We start from the raw sequence: 18,778 nt of genomic DNA, 5'->3' as shown, positions 1-18,778 counted from the left end.
GTACTCCATTAGGTTGGTCCATCTGGCATGAACAGAGCTAGTGGTTGTGAGAGGCACGGTTGCCTGGGACTGTCCTCATACACCCCATGAGATGACCCCAAATAGCCAGATCTAAAGGTTGACACATTAAACTGAGCTGGAAATCACATATAAACATTAGCAAGCTGCCAAAATGAGAGGATTTATAGAAACAAAAATTAGGATGACAGTCCACAGGACTCTCGCAGACAGGAGCACACTGCCACTATTTTTCACAGGTTTTCACTGACAGTCCTAATTGTGCTAGACCCTGGACAGAACCATCACACGCCTATTCTTGGCGTTAACCTGCATCTGCTGTTATGATTTAGATGATTTCCCCACCAACTCTCTAAACTTGTTTCTTATCCAAAAAAATAGGTCAAGAACTACTCTCTCCTTTACCGGGATCACCATGAAGATTAAAAATGCTGGCTTATAATGGGCATTTTACTCATGTCTTGCCCTCCAGGGAACTATAATCTTCGGTCACAAATACGCATCTGCCTCATGTAGAGTTCACATGTATGTCTCAATATGGGGAGCCCATGGATCCATTTCCATGGCTATTTGTAACAGTTCACTCTTCCTGTTGTAATATATACCAGTCAAGAACCTTGCTGTCCACCCAAATCCAGTGCCCATGTTTGGATATTGACCTAGCATTTATAAAAGCCAGGCATGGTGGTTCATTTCTGTCATCCCAGCAACTTCATAGCTGAGGGAGGAGGATCACAAGTTAAAGGCCAACCTCAAAAATTAAATGAGGCCCTACGCTATTTAAGGAGAACCTGCCTCAAATTAAAGAAAGTAAAAAGGGGCTGGGGATGTAGATCAGTTGTGAAGTGCCTCTGGGTTCAATCTCCAGAACCAAAAAGTAAAATCAAAGAAAAAAACACCAATGCCTGACATTGACATGTTGCATAATTTTTTAAAGAGTTTTTCTGCATTATCCAGTTAGAACTGATATCATTATATTCAGTATTCAGGTGGGAAAATGGGGTCGAAGAAAGACAAAGGGGCATGCCTGAAGAATTTTCTTTCTCCTGCTCAAATTATATGCTGTCTCCAAATCACATCAAGAGGTCCTAGAATTTTTTAAGTCAAATTAATAGAATTCACTTTAACAGATTCATTTTAAGTAGCCATCCAATGGGACTCCAGAGAGTTGCCACTGATACATTAGCAGTGGTCAGACCTTGTGGTGAACTCTGCTTCCATTGGACCAGGACACGGTGAACACATTCAGGAGAACACCGAGGCTTTGAGGAGAAACAAGGATTTGAGGCCACAGCTCTACATATTCCAGCTACGAGGGCTTGGCCAAACCATATAATTCTCAAGCCTTATTTTCTTGGTTAAAAATGTATAAAGTGGGTCTTCTTGTGACGAGAAGATGAGATAATAAACAGAGAGCCCTTGGTGAAAATCTACAGTGATACACAAATGAAGAACCAACAAACAAAGGCTCCGAGCTAACAGACCATATAGTTCCGAATCGAAAGAAAAAAAAAGGCAATTGCATGTATTGCAGCTATCATCCAGCTCTGTGATACACAAAATGCATCTACCCCTGTGGATTACTATTACTATTATTTTTTTTTGAGAGCCACTTAGGGTGAATCTAAGTGCCAGGCTCTGGATAAAACAGTGAACAAGGTAAATACAGTCCCTGCCTTTGTGTGATTCTTCCTCTGGGGGAGGATGGCACCCAAACCCTGGTGAGCAGTTTAGCTGACCGTGGGAGTTCATGTCCTTTTTAAGAGGAACATCTCTGGAGCACTGTGGATTGTTCCAGGTCAGGCTCTGAGCAGCAGCTTAGACCCCAGCAGGACACTGTTGGCCCAGTGTCCCAGCAACATACATGTCATCACACCCAGAGCAGATTCCTGGAATTGTCTCTCAGATGCTAAAGGGTGAGTTCAAAACGAAGTGCACTTGGCTTCTGAGTTTTATTATAATCTCATCACTATCAGTCTCTTATTTGAAAGTTATCAGTCTATGATGGCAATTTGGTTGCATTCATTTTTTTTTCTTCCTGTGATACGAAGCTTAGGTTATTTCTTTAGTGCTCTTTCAGGGAAGCACAAAATACTGTACTTTGAGATTATCTCTCCAGAAACGTAATAACCCACACGTTAATGCTGCACAGAATTTCCAGATGGGTGGAGAATATAGACTCCAATGTCCATTTATGGATGCATAAAGGGGATTCCAGTTAAGGACAGAAAGAAAATTTATTATCCTGTGCTGTAGATAGAAAAATGAAAGAGAGAGGAGACTCTGGGGGCCATGAAGAATAGAAGCAAAGTTTAGTGAACATTGAGGAGCCTGTTTTTTCGGAGCCCTCTCATCATTTACGTCTCCAACCCCATCCTCTATCTTGCATACATAATGTGACAGAAATAGTACTGGTAACAAAGTGCCACAAAAAATGTAAAAAAATTACAAGAACTTAGCTTCCCAGCCTTTTAAAGTGTTGAGGATACACTGCCAATCTGCCTGTTTCCCAGTTGCTCTGCTCTTTGGAAATTGCCAGAATAGAGAAAATTGACTTCATCTCCTTCCCATAATTAGCACTTCACTTTTTTGTCTTATATGCTATGCTGTTCATATCCTTATTTCTCCCTGTGTATCCAAGAGAGGGCCTCCTATGATTTCTCTGTTTTCACAAAGTACTGCAATTGTTTATCTGTCTGCCTTCCCCTGAAGCTGCAGATCAAAAAGTGCCCTCCATAGTGCTTGGCAAGAGAAGAGGGCACTTAATACATGCTTGTTAAATTAAGAAAAAAAATGACTGGATCATTTCCACCTTTTCCCTGTATATCCAAGCCCACCATATAAGTAAGCGCCTCCCTTGGTGTTTGTGGCATGATAATGCGTGCATGGCTGTGAACACACCAGCAACTTAACTTTGACCCTTCGCACACGTGCCCTGCAGATTCACACCCACGGCTGGCCCTTGGTAAAGACTTCTTGACTGATTGTAATTTCAACACCCCTCTTGAGCAATTGATTCCTTGTTTGAACACTCTCTGAGGAGGTTTTCCACGCCAACATTCCATTTCATTATTTTCCATAATTGATTATGTGATATTTTATGTTATCTTGAAATTGGTGAGTGTGCAGCTTTGCAGGACTTTTGGATGACATGGTTTTTATGCAGTGCTATGAATAAAAGGACAGGTAAGTATGATGGCTGGCTTGCTCCCTCTCCCTGCATAAGAAGTGCTGGCAATTTTGAAGATATTTTTTCTTTAGAAAACGTATTTTAAATGATTGAAGCCAGGAGGAAGAGGGGAAAAAATAATCCACTCCTTCTAAGTCAATCCTCTGGATGCTAATACTGGTAATGAGCAATTTGGAGTTGCATTTGGGGAACCCAGGATGGGGACCAACTGGGTACAAATGCCCTAATATATCAAAACCTCTCACTAATAGTTAGCAATACTACCTCACATAATCCTGGGTTATCAGCTGCAATAAAAGAAAGGACTTATCTCAGAAACATAGTTATTTATCAGAGAAACTATTTATATTGGTATTATAGACCAGAGCATAAGGAATACAAGTCTCATATTGTTATCAGGCACAACTTCCCACAATCCAGAACGTTAATCATTAGAAATGTGTGCTTTCTCATACCAAGAGTGGATTTAGCAAACAATTATGAGAAGAAAAATGTGTGGATCTTTCTCAGTCTCACATTCAACTTATCAAAAACTCTCTGTTTTCCCCTCCCTTTACCTTTGAACAGTCCAGAGACTCAGCTATTTCACTTTCCCTCTTGCAGAGGGTTTTTGAAAACTGACATCATCATGAATCATTGTAATTAAGCTTTAAGAAAAATATTATTAGAAAACATTCTGCTGAAATGGACTGATAGTTAAAGTGGCCATAAACCCATTTCATATTTCTGACCATTCAACTTGGTGTTCAAAAAAAAAAAGTGAGGGAAATAGGTGACTAAAATATGATCTCTACCTTTGAGAGGAGACAGGTGTGAGTACCTTTTTATAACCCCTTGTGCACAAGAAGCTCATGAGCATTTTACCTGAGTCCCTTTCTTGGGGAGACCTTCAGGGGAGAGTCAGTAATTTGCCTTGCAGAATTACTTATCAAACATTTCCCGCCCCCTCCATGGTTCCTATTAGAATAGCTCTTGGATCAAAATCAAACAAAAACACAAACAAATAAAAAATGATTGGAAGATTCTTCAGAATCACTACAAATGAAATCCAGGTATTCAATTATATTTCTCTTTCTGGCAAGAAGAAGGGGGAAAAAAATCCCAGAGGTAGATCACCATTTCTTTTTGTGATAATGATTACATTGGTAGGGGTATATTCAGAAGAGAGGGAAAAAAACCAAAAACCCAAACAAATCCAAATCAATTTAACAAAACCCAATGACATCTGGATGCAGTGGCACATGCCTGTAATCTCAGCAATGTAGCCGGCTAAGGCAAGAGGATCACAAGCTGCAGCAACTTAGTGAGACCCTGCCTCAAAATAAAAAAGGGGTTGGGGTGTAGCTCAGTGGTAAAGCACCCATGAATTCAACCCCAAGTGCTGCAGGAAAACAACTCAATGCTCCACGAGAGGCCAGTCTGAGCAAGACAGACACACTACTACTTCACTCCTTGACTGTTTTTATGAAGAACACTGATGATTATCTGAAACCTCTATAATAAACTGCTACAAAGTCCAAGAAAAAAATGATTTCACATTAACAATGATTAAACAAGCACGAAAAACAATACAGTACAAGAGAACTAACAGACGATAAAACTCTCCAGTCAATTGTTGCAATTCCCAATAGATTTATAACCAGAGGTTCTTCCCTGTTCCAAGGGAACTGGACGTGATTCCAGTGCTTTCCAACCAGGCTGCTGTTGTTCCACAAGACAGAAACCTATCTACCAAATCCGTCAGGAACTGAGTTGTCCTGCCTCCTTTCTATTTCTCCCATAGAGCCACAAAGGGTCTGTCCCATTCCAGTCCCCCTGCTCCTGCCCCAAGGTTCTGAATGTTTCAGACATGGAAGCAAGAGCAGGAGGTTTAACTACTTGGTATCTACCTCTTCTTTTCCATTCCCATCAACCCCTCTAGGGCTTTCACTCATTTCCCCTCCCATCTAGGTCAAGAACAATAGTCCCCTCCATAAAGGTTATCCTACATTTTCCCCCCTCAGTGGTTCCTATTAGAATAGCTTTTGGATCAAAATCAAACAAAAACACAAACAAATAGAAAATGATTGGAAGATGCTTCAGAATCACTACAAATGAAATCCAGGTATTTCCCCACTTGACCAGAGATGCTCAAGATGCTCCTCCCTCTTGTTCTGATCCATCATATACACAGTTATTAATAATATTACCTACTCTGTTCATTTATTCCTTTGGACATGAACCTCTTTCGTATTCCCTAGACTTTCCTTTGGAGAGCTCCACCAAACCAGAGCTCCCAAGCAATCGCATGTCAGCAATAATTTATCAATGGGCCTGCTGATCCTCAAGCCAAGGGTGATCTGGGATAGCCAGAAGCTGAGGATCCTTGCCTCTGACCATAGCAATCTGCTCTGTTTACACTGGTGTGCCACGTGAAGATTAGCATTTTTCAACGTCTGCCAAGTCATAAGATGAAGCTTTCTGTTGAAGTTCCTTTCTCATATCAACTTTTTATCCCATCACATACTAATCCTCTAGTAAACACTGCCTATTTTCTTTCTTTCTTTTCTTTTTTTTTTTTTTTTTTTGGTGGTGGTGGTGGGTACTGGGCATTGAACTCAGGGGCACTTGACCACTGAGCCACATCTCCAGCCCTATTTTGTATTTTATTTAGAGACAGGGCCATTGAGTGGCTTAGTGCCTCCCTGTTGCTGAGGCTGGCTTTGAACTCTCAATCTTCCTGCCCCAGCCTCCGGAGCTGATGGGATTACAGGCGTGTGCCACTGAGCCTGGCAACATCGCCTATTTTCTGTAGGCAGTTTTTTCATGATTTATTGCTGCTGCCGTTAGGAAACACTTAGTGCTGTCAGGCACCATCTAAAGGGTTACTATGGGCAGCTTTCTAAAGCCTAAGAAGAAGAGAGGGTTCTGTGCCTCGTGTCAACACATTTTAAAAACAATAATGAATAAAGAAAGAATAAAAGCTTTAAATGCATGAACTGATTTTATATTCACAATGAACCCTAATTATGGACTAATTATGATTCCCCACTTGACCGGGCACTGGTTCTTCCCTGGTAAAAGAGGAGCAGCAGCTGGGAAAATGTAGGAGAGCTGTTCAGCAGGAGGAGTAGACAGAAAATCAGACAGACCAGTCCGCTACTTGAGCAGCTGAATGCAGAGTCACTCAGTAAGGACGCCAGAACCTTAGACCATAGGACCCCCAAAGAAACCACTGTGACACTCAGGGCACAAAAGAGGACAATCGTGACCAGAAGGGTTTCTCGGCAGCAGGCTCATCAAGCCCTTCATGTAAGAAGTCGGGAAGGGCTGGGATGAAGCTCAGTGGTAGAGCGCTTGCCTAGTGTATGCAAGGCCCTTGGTTTTATGCCCAGCACCTCAAAATAGAAAAAGAAATCAGGGGATGTCTGTAATTTGGTAGAGAGCATTCATCAAAAATTATTAAAATTTTATTCAAAATTCAATGTTTCCAGAGGGGAAGTTTTACTTATTCAGAATGTTTATAAACATGGGAAAACTAATTTCACCCAGATGTAAAATGTGATATTACTTTATATAAAAATGTGTGGATGCGGAAGAGTATGTTTACATACATGTGAAATGGCTACATATATATATGAAACATCTTTGAGGTTTACAGATAAGACTGCAAAGCATATATAAATGGTGAATATAGAAAAACATATCACCAGGTATATCATTTAACCAATTTCTTTCAAATAGAATTATAGCTGCATATTCTGAATTTCTCAAACCAAAAGATTATAATTGATTGATATTTCAGCAAGAGACTTTTTAAAAAATGGTTTTAAGACAAATATAAAAAAACTGGCTGAAATTTATCTTTTGGTTTGAGAAATTCAGAATATGCAGCTACAATTCTATTTCAGCCTATTTGGGGAGATCAAATAGGAATTTTCAAACAGCTATCCTAGTAGAATTTTCTTTCTCTTCAGTTACCACATATAGCCCCACATATAACTCTTACCGCCTGACGATGGTGGGCAGTAAAAGGTAATGAGACTATTTTTCCTTATGGCTAATGGAATCAATCACATTCCATCGCTTGAGAGTCAAAGCATGAATATATGCAAAGAGACAGGAAGAAAGGAGGTCTCTTCCACTCACTGAAGTTTAGCTATGTCCACACTTTCCCTAAGACCTGTCACTGAAATACATGATGTTTCAGTTAGCTTGACGATGGTAATGCCATGAGCGCAATATTCTGCAAAGTAAAGAACCATAAAAATTATCATATCGATGAGCTTCATGGCCAACCCAGCCTCAGATTTTGTGAAACTGATATAAAAAGATCTTTTTTTTTTTTTTTTTTGGTATAAGGGCATGGTTAACCTAGTAGTCATTTATCTTGTCAGATTATTGATACACTAACAACAACAATAATTATATTACTGCTGGGTGTAACCAAGACTTTAATGAATATAAGACCTGGTCCATATCCTCAAGGACCTTATCACTGAGTTGAACAAACCAAACACACTAATATAAGCTAATTAGTGCACCAGGTAGCATACAAAGTCTTAAACTTTGTATGAAATAATTGGAAAATGAGGCTGAGTAGGCAGCTCAGTGGTAGAATGCTTGTCTCATAAACCTGGGGCCTTGCGTTCAACCCTGCACAGCAAAAGAAGGAAAGAAATTGAATACATACTTCAAAAAAAAAAAAAACTAAACTAAACTTGAAATCAATTTGCAGCAGTTAATATATACACATAATATAAGATGAATAACAAAATATACAAGAAAAATGAAGCTAAAAGAAAAGTAGGAAAACAAATCAAAACCAAGACTAGAGTCAGTCCCCCAAATAAAGCACCCCATGCATTGCTTCAATTGTCAGAAATGGGCCACAGTTTGGTTCCCTGTAGCTGGGGCGCCACTACTAACATGATTTGTGGAGTACACATGAGATAAAAATCAAGACAGTCACTTGCAAAACAACTTCTCCTGGGGCAGGACTTCTGAGAAACCTGTCAATAAGAAGGCTCCAGGGGATGCTGTACAGGAGGCTAGCTACTAGGCTTAGCTTTAGAGTTCCTTTAATGCCCTTCATGTGGCAAATGTTAAGAGGAGTCAAGAGAGTTGGGCCCTAGAACACAACTTCCTGGTGGTCTGTTTTATCCCAGATATAAATTGAGACAGTCCACAAATGGGGAGAACGTGCACACCATTACTGGTAGCATCCTTCAACCACTGTAAGGAAACATGGCTGTGGAGTGCAGGGTCCCGGGCTCCTGCCTGGGCATTCTCATTTCCATGTGACTTTGGGTGAAGAACTCAACTGGGCCAGACCCCAGCTGCTCTCAACAGCCTTGTTTTCACCAAATGAGATGACTGCAAACTTGGCCCCCCAGTGACTAGTACACGGCACACACCCTAAAAATACTGAATATACCTCCAGCATTTATATACATCTAATAACTAAGAAGGCCAGATACAAAGGAAAAAATTCCAGGTAACCTAAATAAGTTGATGAACTAGATAAGAAATAGTTTCAAGTTGATTAATGTGAAGTATTTTCCAGTGCTTTCTCTGGCTGGGTATTGTTTCATTTATGAACACTACCTGTTTCCTGTCCTCCGGTTTAGAAATCTCCTATGTGTAATTAAAGTAATGTTCTCGAATGTCTGACCTGGCAGATAATATTCAGGCAATGAAAGCAAATTCCTTCTAAGCATGGCCCATTTTACGCTGGTTGGCCTGGGATGTCAAGAGAGCATTTGCGAATATAGCGATGATTTTATAATAAGGTGATGAAGTTGTGCGTATAATTCTCATTTTCCAGACACAGACTTCACGGGTAAAAAAACACCACCAGCCATAGGAGAATTGCAGGTGTGAAGCAGGCCCATCCTCTGGACATCTGAAGTCCTCAATTAAGGAAGGTTCTGCCTGTGAGATGAACACAACCTTGGGGTGATGGGTGAACCCATCTTGGGATGGCAGGGTGGAGAAGAAAGGGGTAAGGTGGGGGACATTCTACAGGGCGTGTTCTATGTGCTTTAAGTCATTTAACACAACTTCTTCCTCCACAGACTGCATTTCACAGCCTTTAAAAAAAAATGTTTGGAGGCTAAAATGTCCTTGGGTTCTTTTTAGCTGACTGTTTCAATCGGGCAGTTGGCCAAAGAAAGGAGAAAAAAAAAAAAAAACCCAGTGGCCTAAATATCACTCACCAAAAATACAACTAAAATTAGGGCAGAAGTAAAGGAGAGGTCCCCAAGGACAGTGTAGTGATGGGAATTCTCCGGGTACAAAGGCTCCTGGGAGGATTCCTCTGCTAGGTTCCCCTGGGAGACACGGGGAGTTGTTCCTTCACACAGTGCAAACCCCCTACCCGCACTCAGGGACCAGTGTTAAGTGCAGGTCGGTCTCTGCCTTCAGGGATACAGAGAAATGGACTCACAGAAAGGGGTGGCAACGGAGCAGAGCCCAAAATCTGGCCTCAAAGTGCAGAAAGTATATTTTCAGGAAAACCAGACAGTTTTTGCATTGTGACATTTCTCAATAGCATATATCAGGGAATTTCACCCCAATGCTTGAAACACTGCGTGTCGATACTAACAGTTCTTAGCAAGCTTCCTGTCTCTCTCTGGCACTGTAAATGGCATCCCTTCCCATTACCTGGACGGGAAGACCCCACCCCACATCCTACAGAATCACACCTACAGGCCGAGTTCACCGTCGGTGCTTTGCTCAACACTGAAAGGCTCTAGTGGCTACTTTAATCCAACTATTTCATTTGACAGAAGAGGACACTCAGGGTGGGCAGCCTGTGGTTTATCTGAAGTGACTCAGGTGCCAGCCAAAAATGGGAATCCAGGTGTTCTGAATCCTAGCCCAGAAATCTTATTATTCTGTCAATTGAATTTAGAAATAAAGAGCAATCTTTATTTTCTTTTTAATTTTTAAACATAATTGTTATGGTTGGGATCTTAAGTATCCCCCAAAGGCTCAAGTGCTAAAGGCTTGGCCCCCAGCTGATGGTGCTACTGGGAGGTGGTGGAAGCTTCAGGGTTCTTTTGCTTCCTGGCGGCCATGAAGTGGCGCTCTCTCCTGCTGTCAAGAGATACTACCTCACCGCAGGCTCCACAGTGACTGTCTGGGTCCAAAAAAAAAAAAAAAAAAAAAAAAAAAATCTTTGCTCCTTTGAAGTTGATGACCTCATTTATTTTGTCACAGCAACAGAAAGCTAATACAATATAGTCCCGATTTCTTTCCTGTAAATTGCATTAACCGTAATCTAATCTATTTTGAATAAAGAAATTTGCAATTTAGGAATAAATTAGAAGGTCCTCTCTCAGACTACAAAATACAAATCCATAGATACCAAATAGCAGAACTTTGGGATTATTTGGATATAAAATCTTATTAAAGATATTCTTCTTATTTGGGGCAAAACTGTGAAGATGACTCAGGATGGGGACCCACTGAGGAAGGAATGAGGTGTTTCTGGGTACAATAAAATCAGGATGGAGAAGCCGTCTAGAAATAAAATGTTGCACTGACTTCATAATTTTGAAAACCCACAAATTAATTGTATGGGTGACATGATGGACTAGATTCTTCTCTCATGATATCTAGGCAAATGATAGTTCCATTTGATCCTGGGCTCTTTTGCCATTCTGCCAAATTTTGGTCCAGGTATATTTGCCTCCAACTTGGGCTTCACACACTTTCTCCAGGCAAAATGGAAAGTAGGGGAATCCCACAGGATTCAGGGCCCCTGCTTGTGGCCGTGTGCAACACTGGGTTGGGTAGAAGGGCTTCAAGGGTGAAGAGGAAACTCATCCCAAGGGTCCTGCACCAGAGTGACTGAGCCATGGTCCCCCGATACCCAAAGTGTCTCTTGGAAACCGCATCCGAGAGTTAGAGGGCTCAGAGTGGACTTGGACCAATTTGAATCTGGAATTTGTAACTTTTTTTGAAAATGGAAAATGTTTGGCTTATTGCCCTGTTTCTACCTCATTTCTAGAATTCACATGGCTCATTACTTCAAGGAAGGAGTGCACTAAATTATACTAGCTGGATTCAACACACCACCACCACCTCCTTGGGGTTTTTGCCACTGGGCAATCATCATGTCTATACAGGAATGTTAGTGAGCTCTGGCAAAGGGAAGGGTGTGTGTGTGTGTGTGTGTGTGTGTGTGTGTGTGTGTTCAAGCTGGGTCCTAATGACAGCAGTGAGTAGATACCTTGTAAAGAAGACATGAACTTGGCTTCAGTAACATCAATGTTCCACTTTAAAGCCATCTGACTGTCTGTGGATTAATCTAATCCCTATTTTGAAAAACACACGATTTATATAAACTACAGATGAAAAAAATGACACTGCTTATAGTAAAAAAAAACACAATCTATTTCTACTAAAAATCTCTTCTCTAAGTGATAAACAACGACAAGATCCTAACACCAGGAACCTGAGGAGTCGCCCAGGCGAGGACAAGAGAATATCCACTCCATGCCTGGGCACGGTGGCACATGCCTAGGATCCCAGCAACCCCTGAGGCTGAGGCCAGGAGGGTTGCAAGTTTGAGGCCAACCTCAGCAATTCAGTGTAGTCCTCAAGGCTGAGGATATGGCTTAGTGGTAGACTGTCCCTGGGTTTGATCTCTAGTACTAAAAGAAGTAAAGGGGAAAAAAAAGTAAGAAAGGAAAAAGAAAACAAGAAACATCCGCCCGGGTAGAATGCTCAGGCTCAGAAAGAGATCCATCTCCATTCACACGTGAGCTGAGTGGTTCAAGGAGGGACGTGCCAATGAGCTTTCAGATCAATATGGTGAAGTATGGAGATTGATCTCAGCCCACAGTGAGTACATTAACGAGCTCCTCTAGGTGACCTTTGCCCGGTAGTACAAATTAGACTCCACCACACGCCACATTCCTGAATGGAGACCTTTAAAGGTCTTTGCTCCTTTTTAATAAAGCACGCTGCAGGCAGACCTCAAAGATGACACCCCCAAAATATAGCATGTTGTTTTTAAGAGACTAGGAGTTCTTGCAGAATTCGTATATTATGTCTGGAGTTATAGATGACATCGATGCAGGTTTTAAAGCATATTATTTTAAGAAGTATTTTTGGTCTTGTATAATAAAGGTGCCAAACGATTCTGAGCAGGAAGTCCTACTGGTGCCTTTATTTAAATCTCTCATAAAAGTTCAGGGAGAAGCAACTCTATTCAAGATTCATGCTCCTCAAACTTTCCAACACACCTATAATTGACCCAGAGGCCTTGTTAAAATGTGCACTGTGACTCAGCAGGTCAAAGACTGTGACTCTGTGTGTCTAACAAGGTGACCTTGCAGCAGGGCTGACAGTCCCACGTGACACTGAATGAAAAGCTCCGGAAAACTGCAGCCACCAGATGCTCTCTTCCCGTGTGTGAAAGTGTGAGTAAAGTATCTCTCGTACACTCATGCATTAAAGTTTCAGGCACAGGAATGGCCTTAGAACCACATGCCGCAGTGGCCAAGGGTAGGAGCTATGGACCCAAGCCTGATGCAAACCCAGCTCTACCCAGGGCCAAAAGAGCTGGGTGAACTTGGTCATGATTTAACTCCCCGAGCCTTAGTCTATTCCACTTCAGTCAAATTGTAATTAATACTGATGCCCCCTCTGTGTGAACCCACCAGTTGTGAGGGTTCATTGAGCTACTGTATAAATAGAAGGTAAGACAAGGCTTGGGCTCAATAAATAACAGCCTTTATTAGTGAACAGCACTGTTCTTCCATCAAAGTCAGAACTAGCTCCTAACCCCCAGCTCAACCCAATGACAAAGAAAATAAGAAGCCAATGCAAAATGCTCATAAACAGGGTGCCGACGCCGGGCTGTGGTTTGAATGCGACCACGCTGCTAGTTCTCTTACTGTCTTGGGGGCTAATTGGAGAGAAACCATAGCTGTCATACAGGCCCAGAGGGACCCTGACTTCAGGGAGATGAATGCTAGGGGACCTGCTGCCCCTTAAAGGCAACCTAAGACAGGGTGGCACCAGGTCACTTTAGGACCAGGATCTCTGGAACTTCTATCGTGCTCCACGCACGGGGGCTTGTGGGTAGGCATGTGAGCGCAGGTTGTGGGGAGAAGGACAGGTAGAGAAAAGCTGTGTCCTTTTGTTAGTGACTTAGACACATACTCATGCTGTTTCCCAGAGCCACCCCCAGCCTTAGCAAGGCTACCAGCCCCACCAGAAAAGCAGCCTGAGGACCACTGGCAGAAAAATCCCAAGATTCTGAGAAGGGCTGCTATTTGCTAGAAGGTTGGTTCTAGTTCTCCAGTTTGCATCAAATTTTAACCCCTGTGGAAGAATAGATAATGCCACAAGAGTGATAATATTTAGGGCTGGGGATGTGGCTCAAGTAGTAAAACGCGCTCGCCTGGCATGCGAGCAGCCCAGGTTCGATCCTCAGCACCACATACCAACAAATATGTTGTGTCCGCCGAAAACTAAAAAATAAATATTAAAAATTCTCTCTCTCTCTCTCTCTCTCTCTCTCTCTCTCTCTCTGCGAGTCTCTCTCTCTCTAAAAAGGGGAAAAAAAAGAGTGATAATATTTAAATCAGTGGTTTGACAAGTGTGGTCAGGGATCTAAGAGGTTAAAAACTATTTTCTCAATTATACCAAGATGTTATTTGCTCTCTTGACCTTCCACCTCTCAGGAGTATAGAGAGGCCAAGAGATGCAATGACATCATTACTCTGAAAGCAGATGGAATGTGTGCTTGTGAATTCTTGGGTTTTAACGATTTCTCTGTTTTAACTCCTAATTCATTAATATTGATGGTCCAAACGCACATTGAGGCTGGGGGTGTAGCTTGGTGGTATTGCAGGTGAGTGAGGCCCGGGGTTCGATCCCCAATGCTTGCAAAAACATTTCGGAAAGCCTTGCACAAATTAAAGGTCTTTGGTGTCCATCATTGAAGAGCAAAAAGCGTCCTGACACCAAAAGTTTTGGGGATCCACTGCTTTATATCAATACCAAGCATTTCCATATTATCATAAACGAAGTCAAAAATTTGGTGGGGTAATGACTGAGTTCAGATCTCTGTGCTAGAGCTTGGGAAAGAAGACAGCAATGAGTAAGGGGTGAGGAAGAAAAGGGGTAGCATCAAAAAGAGAAAAGGAGTGCAATGACGATTATCAGATGTGCCCAGTTTTGCCCTAGTAGTCCCATGACTACATTTGGACTTGTCAAACCGATCACTTAGAAGATGATGGTGCCTGAATACCAGGTTGGGGAATCTTCACTTTTCTGTGATGCCATGTAAAGTTGTGAATGATATTCAGATAGGAATTGGGGCCTATAGAGAAAGAAAGTCACACTGAGCCGCTGAATGAGAAGCACCCCATCAGGAATGGTGGTGCACACTTGCGATACCAGTTACTCTGGAGGTTGTAGCAGGAGGATTGCAAGTTGCAGTGGATGCCAGCCCAAACTTTTAGAGAAACCTAGTCTCAAAATAAAAAGTGCCCCTGTGTTCAATCCCCAGTACCAAACAACACTCATGAACTCCTGGAATACAAAACAAGCAACTCCTGAATAACCCACCCCACAGCCTGTGCCCCTGCCCCTGCCCACACAGAGTACTGTAATATGAGAACAATGCACAAGAATAAGGAATACTGTGGTCAAAATTGTGTAACCCCACCTTGGCTCCACCTCTAGCCCCGTCCTAGCTGCTGTCCCTCTATAAACGTTAACACCTCTAACCAAAGGGCTTCTTCTCACTGGGAAGCAAACCCACACTCGCTCTTTCCCCTCAAGAGTGTAATCCTTGCTTTCCTAACGAAGTCTTTGCTCAGATCTGATGTGTCTTTCGATTCCTTTCTGAGACATCTGTCAAGAACCACTTGATGTCTCCCTCCTGCAACTCCTCAGACCCTCCTCCGGTCAAATCAGAAAACACAGGACACTCACTGGAAAGAGGGGAGCATGGGAGTATATCAAAGAAAAAAAAAAAAAGAGGACAAAAGGAGGCTTCTTGGAGCTGATGAATACTTCCATATTTAGCAAGCAATCCAAAATGCTAGTATGGAGCTTGGAAGACAGGAATGGCATCACTGTTTGTAGGTGACGTCAGTAAGAAGAATGTGTACAGTGAGAAGAAAAGGGAACCAAAGCAGAAACTTAGAAGACTACTGTTCAAGAGTTAGGGATCCTAGGCACAGTGGCGCACCCCTGTAATCCCAGCAGCTCAGGAGGCTGAGGCAGGAGGATTGCGAGTTCAAAGCCAGCCTCAGCAAAAGTGAGGCGCTAAGCAACTCAGTGAGACCCTGTCTCTAAATAAAATACAAAATAGGGCTGTGGCTCAGTGGCTGGGTAACCCTGAGTTCAATCGCTGTCCCCCCGCCCCAAGAAAAGAGAAAGATAAAGGGGAAAGAACCTCACAGGGGGAAAATGTTCAGAAATGAATACCGATGTGCCCCACTTAGAAACTGGTCTTTTTGCTGCCAGATGAGAACTCCACTCTCAAGGGTTGGCTGTGCGGGAGTGGGGGGATGGGGGTGGGGGTTACCAGGAGCAGAGAGGGCAGGGTGGTGACAGACAGGGGTGTCTGTGTGAGGAGATGCTGTGCTTAGGTGTGCTTATATAAGAGGGCAGTTTTGCACACACGAGTGGACAGAAGGGAGCCAGGAGAGTGGGAAAGATTTAAAATATCAGCAAGGGATGAAAAAGCCAGACACTAGAAGAAGTAGAATGGGAACCACGAGGGAGAGAAGCAGAAGAAAAAGACCCCTCAAAGTTCACAAGAAGGGATTCTGAAATGGAGGCACAGACATAGCCTCTGTGGACTGCAGGCTTTAGTGCAAAGTCTGTGCATGTGTGTCCGGAGCAGTGTCGGTGGCTGGGCGGGGGAGGGACATCTCAATACAAGTGGGAGGGGGGTGTGTGTACCTCCTGCAGGTAGCCGGAGGTCAGAGCAAAATGGCAGAAATCACCCAAAAGATCACCAGGCAGCAACATCATCAAAGACAAATTTGCCCTTTGTGTGGTTCCGATTTTAACCAAGGTCAAGGTTACACAGAAAGAAAGGAGCAACTTTGGTAAAGATTTCACCCTCCTTGGGGGACTTCTATTATTGCACTCACCATATTGTAATGCAATTAGGTGAACTTTTTAGTTCTAAAAAACTTTGCGGAAGTCATTGTCTCCACCCTTATACCTTTCCATTAATAATAGACTTAATTATTTGGCATAAATAAGACTTGTTTGGCATACTAATGAAAGGCAGGCTGAAAGTCACTTAACAGTAAATGAGTCATACTGGACTCTTCAGGCTCTTCTCCTTTTCTCCACCCCAACCCTAATTAGCATTTCAGTATCTTTACCTAGTAGTTAGACAGAAACACAAGCCATTTAAGGGTTAGAATGCCACTCCCTTCTCTCCTTTCTCTGTCCTTCAGAGGTGACTAGGGACAGGAGAGGGCTTAACTTACATTACACTCAATAGAAAATAGAGTTAAGATCTCTCAGAGAGTTATGTTCAACTCGAGGAAATATTAGATGCACACGAAAAAACATATCTGCTAGCTTGGACAATAAATGTGTTGGCCTTTAGCATGTTTCTTTATATTGACTTTGTGAAATGTGATTCTTGCTTTGGTGATGCTGAGATACAGTTTAGAAATAGCATTCTAGCATACTCCCCCATAAAAATAGCGCTAGATCTCATAATTTTATATAGATGCACTTGCCTCTTCGAGGGCAAATAAACAAATATTTTTTAGTTGTAGTTGGACACAATACTTTTATTTTATTTATTTATTTTTGTGTGGTGCTGAGGATTGAACCCAGGGCCTTGCATGTGCTAGACAAGTGCTCTACCTCTGAGCCACAACCCAAGATCATTTTTAATACATCTCTGTGTCCCCAGATTCTAAGGCAATGCAATCTATAACGTAAGCTGTACTCTACCCCTATTGTATAGGCAAGGACACAAGAGTGGAGAGAGTTAAGTCACTTTCCTAGTAGCATGTGGCTATCTGGGACTAGAGGTCAAGTCTTGTCTCCAAACCCACCTAATTTTCACCTCAGGAGGCTTCTGCTGTGCTGAGAATTGACTGTCTATCCAGGACTCTGTGCCAAACCTAAGCATTTTACTGAACGCATCAAATACAGCATTGGGAACAGTTAAGCATGTTGCAGGAAGGAGGAAATTGACAATTCTTGAATACATACTATCTGCCAGGAACTTGTTTCTGTCCAATCATTTAATACCCAGTAAATCTCTGACAGAGTTTAGCACCCTATTTTTATAGCTGAGGAAACTGTGGCAGAGTTAAGCTAATGACATACAACTGTGAAAGGTGAGTGGCCACTGCTGAAGGTCCTCCTCCCAAACCCAGTAGGCAGAAGCACTAGGGACCCATCAGCAGGAACCTAGCCTGAGGGCCCTTAGGGGCAAAGTTCCCTAGACTTCTGCCTGCTTCTCTTCTTCAACCATCTGACCTCAGAGAAATCAGCTCAGAGTGTGGCCCGATCACAGAATTTTAACTTGGATTTTAGCAATGTTCACAGAATTCAATCACAGTATTATTTTTTGCCTAGAAATCTTGGATTCCCTTTGTTCAGTGCTTCTGTTTTCCGGTTACACTTTATGGATGGTTTGCACTCTCATACTGTGTTTTTGTTATATTATCAAATTTGTTATATTATCAAATTTCTCACTTTCCCCTTAACTTTGAGCTTCAGAAAACTATTAGGATCACCCTTGAGCACATGCAGAAATGCACTTGAACTCACTATACACGCCACATGGGGAAAATGGTAAGGTCTCGAGGGCTTACACAGGGAGAGCAGAGACATCCACTACCTGCACATCCTAGGTTACAAAGCTTTTCAAAACTACTTTGGATTAGCTTTGGATTAGATTAGTGCAAACACTTAAAGATTTAGGAGCTGTGTGTAATACACCTGGAACCCTACCTACTCAGGAGCTGAGGCAGGAGGATTGCAAGTTTGAGGCCAGCCTGGGTATCTTAGTGAGACCTGTTTCAAAAAAAATAAAAAGGAGGGGCTGGGATTGTGGCTCAGTGGTAGAGCACTCGGCTAGCAGCCGGGACCCTGGTTCATTCTCAGCACCACATAAAAATAAAGGCATTGTGTTGTGTTCATCTACACCTAAAAAATAAATATTATAAATAAATAATATAAAGGAGTAAGGGTGCGGCTCAGTACTAGCAACCCTCTGGATTCAACCCCCATAATGGTAAAGAATTTAAATAAATAAATAATAATTTGTGGGCTGGGGATGTGGCTCAAGTGGTAGCGTGCTCGCCTGGCATGCTTGCGACCTGGGTTCGATCCTCAGCACCACATACCAACAAAGATGTTGTGTCCGCTGAGAACTAAAAAATAAATATTAAAAAAAAAAAAAAAATAAAAAATAAATAAATAAATAAATAAATAATAATTTGTAATGGGGTACAGTGGCTGACACCAGCAGTTCTAGCTACTTGGGAAGTCAAGGTAGAAAGATCTCAGTTGGAGACCAGCCTGGGCAATTTAGTAAGATCCAGTCTCAAAATAAAAAAAAAAAAGAGGCTG

At 42.2% G+C, this 18,778-nt stretch overlaps 1 protein-coding gene across 4 annotated transcripts in view; it reads right to left on the bottom strand.

The window, feature by feature from the left end:
* Nr5a2 (nuclear receptor subfamily 5 group A member 2) overlaps nt 1-18,778 on the bottom strand; it is a 128,366-nt gene that overhangs the window by 53,150 nt on the left and 56,438 nt on the right. The window lies entirely within an intron of this gene.

The sequence above is a fragment of the Ictidomys tridecemlineatus genome, chromosome 10 (genome assembly GCF_052094955.1).
Source record: "Ictidomys tridecemlineatus isolate mIctTri1 chromosome 10, mIctTri1.hap1, whole genome shotgun sequence".
Classification (NCBI taxonomy): domain Eukaryota; kingdom Metazoa; phylum Chordata; class Mammalia; order Rodentia; family Sciuridae; genus Ictidomys; species Ictidomys tridecemlineatus.
This window is presented reverse-complemented; position numbering and strand designations above follow the sequence as displayed.